We start from the raw sequence: 5,931 nt of genomic DNA, 5'->3' as shown, positions 1-5,931 counted from the left end.
ACACCTCCAACACTTCCCTGTGACATACCACGAAGTGCCCGAAACATGACCATTATGCAGTGCACTCATTCATGTAAATAGATCATATCCCTACTAAGACATTGATTGGAAAATTCCTTGAGCTTTCCCTAAAGAAATAGCTCTAAGACTCTAAATTGAGAATCAATGCTCTTATAAGGCTTAAAACAATGATGGTCGCATGTTGCATTGTACTTGACTAGTGATGGCGTCACTATGTTCCCTTGCATATCCGCAATGATCACAAAGGGGTAATTTTCCCAAAGAGGATGAGAAGCTCCGTGATCCAGAAGCTTCCAGGGCGACGAGTTGGAGGTTGTTTGGCATAGATGAGGTTGAATCCTCCCAGCTTGGCCTCTTGATCTTATCACTATGAGATACCTCCTTGAGATGAGGACCTAATCCTATTTTTGGAGAGGTCCTAACTCCCTTTCCTAGCCTATAAATTCATCCTCTCCCATTCCCAAATGGTTGGTCTATGTCTATTTGCACCCTTATGCTAAGATTGTGCCTAGAGGCTATTCATTTGACTTGGAGAAGGAGTGCTTGGAGATTTCTTGGCTTAGACTTGGATTACCACTCAAGGAGAGCCTATCAATATCAAGGCTTTGGTTGTAAACTTCCCTTTATTTTCTAATAATACACAATTGTTGGTTCATCTTCCCAAAATGTATATGTTCATGTATCGTTTAGCTTGACATTCCTTGATCAATTAAGTAGGTTTCTATTGGATTTTCTACTTGTTTTGGCATGCCTTTTTGTGTATTGATCACTTGTGCAGGTGCATAAACACTGAGAGAAGTAGGAACAAGCCCGTGATACAAGCGGTCTAGGGTCCTCAACCAAGGAGATCATAATAGCATCAGAACGAGGTAGGTCATCTCCATCGTTATTCTTTTCAATTGTAACCTAGGAAGGTGTCTAGTTGATTGTCACTTCTGTTTCTAGACCCACTCATTGGGCTAGAGGGATTGTCTCTATCTACAGAGAGGATTTACCTTAACAGCAAGTCCTCCTTGCAAGATCTGATTAGCTTCTCATCACTAGTCAGGATCAAGTCATCAACATATCAAACAATAGTCAAAAATTTACCTTCTAACAAAATATGATAGAGGATTGCATCTGCTTCACTTTTGGTGAAGCCCAAACCAGTTAGATAGCTATCGATCCTAGTATACCAAGCACGGGGTGCTTGCTTGAGACCATACAACATTCGCTTGAGTCTGCACACATGAGACTCTTGATCGAAAGTCTAGAAGCCTTTTGGTTGCTCGATAAACACCTCCTTCTCAATAAATCCATTGAGGAATGCATTTTTCACATCCATCTAGTGGGTCTTCCACCCCATAAAGCAAGGATTGAGCTGATGGATGAGTACCTTTCTACAGGAGCCAAGGTCTCCCCATAGTCAATCCCCTCCACCTGCTAGTACTCCTTGGCCATAAATATGTTCTTGTACTTTTCTATGATTTTGTTTGTTGCATGCTTAACCTTAAATATCCATCTCAATCCCACAATTAATTTTTCTATTGATCTTGGGACCACTTTCCAAACATTGTTCTTCAGAATGGATTTGCACTCCTCCACCATTGCATCAACCCATACTATTTTCTCTACTACTTCATCAAAAGAGAATGGCTTAGTCTGTATTATCTCAGTCATAATGTCCATGTAGCTAGTGTACTATTTTTGTGACCTTCTCTGCCTACGCTAATTTGAAGGAGCACCCACATTCGCCCTCTCATCCTACACTAGACTCTCATTTTTTCTGGTTCCCTTCTTACATTCTCTGGATGGTTTTGCTTGAGTGGTTGTGTCGACTCTCTACTCCTCAACTTGTGGCTTCTCCACAACATCCTGAGGCTCCTCCTTTGGATCTAAAAGCACCTTCTCTGGTGGGATTTGAAGCTCTCTCTCAAGAAAGCACCAAATGGCTTTTTCTTCATCAAATTTCACATCCTATCGTACAACTGTCATTTTAAGGGATGGAAAATACACACAATAGTTGCAGGGAGTTTCAGTGTAACCCACAAATACCCTCAACTCTATTGCCGAATCTAACTTCTTCCTTGACTCTTTAGAGACATGGAAATAAATAGAGGATCCAAAGATCCTGAAGTGTGGCACATTTGACTTCCTCCACGAGAAATCCTCCCTTGGTGTGATCATGCCAGGAATCTGATGAGGACAGGAATTTGATGAGGACAGGAATCTGATGAGGACTCTATTTATGCAAATAGACAGTTGTGTCGCATGCTTTAGCCCACAAGTGCAGAGGTAAGCTTTGGTCATATAACATGGCCCGTGCTTCTCCCACAATGCTTCGATTCTTCCTCTCATCCACCCCATTTTTCTCTGGGTTGTGGGGTGTTGTCAACTCTCGTCAAATTCCTTCTTTTGCACAAAAATTTTTGAACTCATTCGACACGTACTCACCTCCATTATCACTCTTACGAGCCTTCACCTTGTTACCTGTTTCTTTCTCCACTAGTGCCTTGAACTCTAAGAACTTGGAGAAAGTCTCATCCTTCTTCCGCTTGAAGAAGAACTAGAACTTCTGTGAGTAGTCATTAATAAATATGAAAAAATAATTGTGCCTTGCAGTGGAGGCTATCAAGAAAGGTCCATAAACATCAAATTGGATCCTTTCAAGGACTGCATGTGCTCTATTTTCCCAATCTTGGAAAGTTGATTTTCTGTAATTCCCCAAGGTACACCCTTTGCATGTGTCCTACTGCTCTAGGGATCCTTTGGGGAGGCATGTGGTAATTTGTTGCATGATTTTCAAAGTTCCATGATGACAATGGATAAGTATTATATCCTAAATTTAACTCACATCACAGATCTACACCTTCTCTGCCTTTATGCTCAATGCAACACAATCCTCCACATCTATCTTGTAGAGGTTCTTCACACGAACCCCAATCTGTTTGACTTGTGTCATGGCTATGTGTCTTAAGAATGCCTTTCCTTTGTTGATGATCACATCATATCCATAGTCTTCCAAAACTGCAACAGAGACAAGATTCTTCTTTAGGCCTGGAACAAACATCACATCCTTAAGCATGAGAGGGCAGTGTGACTTCCTCTGATAGGTGACTGTACCAATCCTAGTCTTGTTGTACCTTCCTTCATCTCCAATATCGACGTTCATATGGAGATCCTTATCCTCCAAATCACTGAAAAAGTCTCTATTCCTTGTCATATGGAACGAGGCACCATTTTCGAGATACCACACACTTCCCATCATTGTGTTGGTCATGCATGCAATGAGAGTAAATCCAAGCTCAAACTGTGAAGCCAAGGCTTCACCCACTACTCCTTTTGTGGTCTTTTTTATTTCCTTCTTGTGTGGACGCTTCATGGCATAGTGCCTAAATTCTTGTCAGTGAAAGCAATTGATTCTGGACAAGTCTTTCTTCTTCCCCCCTTGACTATATTCTTCTTTATATTGGGATTTCTTCCCTTTCCCTTTCTTTGTATTTCCATCCAAGGCAAAATTCTCCTCATCCTCGCCCTTGGATGAGGTCCCATATCTATTATTCTACCTTATTTCAACTTGTACCAAATCAAAACATAGGCGTTCCCAATTTGGTAGTTTCTCCCTCCCATTCACCAAATCTTGGTAGTTGTGCCAGCTCTTAGGATGACCCGGAAGGGATAGGATCACCAAATCATCCTCTGCTACAGTAAACCCAACTTGAACAAGTTCATCACGACATTGTGTGAACCTCGTGAGGTACTTTGGAATGGTCTCATTCCTCTTCATCTTAATATTTCGAAGTTTTTCCTTGAGTGCCAATTTCCTGTGGTCACTACTGTTCGGGAACAATTCTGTCAGTGCTTTCCGCATTGCATACAGAGTCTCTTTCCTATGGATATTTGAGACAATATGGTCTCATACTCCCCCCAATGTGATCCTCCTTGCCTTGGTTGAACACTTATTCCATTTCGCCATATCCTTAGCATTATATTTTTTTGGTTTCAGAATATCATTATCAATGAATTCCTTCAACGCATTATCCTCCAGTCCTACCTCCATGCGGTCCTTCCATGAAACATAATTAGAGCTTCCCTCAAGGGCATACTCAAGCCTTATTCCATTGAAATCCATCTTCTCAGTCCTGAATAAAACCTACTAAATTGATCTTCAAATTCGAATCTCTTGCAATGACAACTACGAAATATCTGTTGTACAATGATTTCAACTCTGATACCATGTATAAATTAAAGTGTAGATTCAATACTTCTAATGAAATTCGCTAAATCATAAGACATGAAGCTACTATACTAATCTGCAAAAGTTAATTAGCCATCTAGAACAAGAATGATAGACATGCAAAAGGAAACATCGCACATGCACAAAGATTTATCTAGGGGAAAGAAACTTCTCAAAACCCCTTATGCTCTATATTTCATTAATCAGAGAATAGAGATTAAATACATATTCTTGCTTAAGCCTGAGAACACCCTACAAGTGTATAGTCTATCCCTCTACCTCACTAATTGACTTAGGCCAACACTTATCCAATTTTCAATCCCTCCAAGCTCTTATTTCCTTGAATTGTTCCCTTGGGAAATTGACCCTATATTTTTGGAATTTCACACTTTGTAATCGTGAAATTGCCTTAAGTCCTTCCTCTAACTGCATGCACCACCTGTACACATTGGAATATGCTACACTAGGTAACTTTAATTCTCTCCATGCAATAATTATTTTGGGTTGATTGATCAGTTAACTTGTTTATCATTGAGTGTGGTTGAAGTTCCACTTCCACAACTTGAGCTACACTAGTTCTTCTGGTGGTTAAAACTATTTAAAATGACAATAACTCAAATTAGCTGAAATATATTACTTCAAATTAACAATCAAATATACTAAACAGAACTCACGCTTCCCCAAATCGAAGTAACTAATTTAACTAAGTGACAAGTGCCATGTCACCTTAGTTAACTACCTCCAAGATTTTTACTGAAATAAAAATTCAAATTTTATCTAGTTTGACCAAGGCAAAGTCAAACTCAGATTTTCTTGTTGTATTTTCAATAGTCTCCTACTGTCTTGGTAGCTTGTAATAATTTTCAATGTTTGTTGATGCAAATTATGTCACATGTTCTCTATTATCACTTTTTATTGTACATTTTTCCTCATCTGTGTGATGAAGAATCCACTCTATAGTATTTACACACAGGAAGACTGGTCGGTGTGTGGCAGTGATGGCAAGGGAGGTATGTTACTTACCCAATATTCATAGTACCAAATCCTATCTGGAAGAGAAGTCCACTCGTCTAGCACTGAAGGTAGAATGATATGAGAGGATAGGGCATTTAATATAAAAGTAACAACACATGTGAACTTAGTCATAATTTGAAAGCATAACCTGGACTTGGCACTTTTGGATTGATGGGCCCTGACCCAAGTTCATTTTTAAGTTAGCCAAGCAAATCCCTACACTATTAGCCCTTTCGGCATCAATCCGAGGAGCGCGGACTGAAGTCTCACCCGAAGCAGTATGGGGGGATGCAGGAACCAAGTTTCCACACCTTGAGATGGTTACGATGTCAATTTTATACCCTAGCCCTTCCTTCACGCAGACCTATAAGCCCTTTAGGGCTTATCAAAGTACTTCTCTTATTCGACTTTAAAACCTTCGCCAAAGCCTCTGATCATCCTTCGTGGACGCTAACTAGTCTATTCAGACACTTACGTGCCTTTGTAATTACCCTTACTTATGTTTCTACCCAAATTAACTTAAGTATTAGTTAACTTCAACTTGTAATTATGATTATCTTCATGTAAACATATATATTTTCTTGTGTTCACATAACAAAGAGAAACATATAGATTCATGCATTAGAATAGCATTAAAACATAAACCCAGTGTTCAACGTAACATAATAACATGCAATTAA

This window comes from Pinus tabuliformis, chromosome Q, assembly GCF_031772625.1.
Source record: "Pinus tabuliformis cultivar Carrire ecotype Pingquan chromosome Q, CPIR1, whole genome shotgun sequence".
Taxonomy (NCBI): domain Eukaryota; kingdom Viridiplantae; phylum Streptophyta; class Pinopsida; order Pinales; family Pinaceae; genus Pinus; species Pinus tabuliformis.
This window is presented reverse-complemented; position numbering follows the sequence as displayed.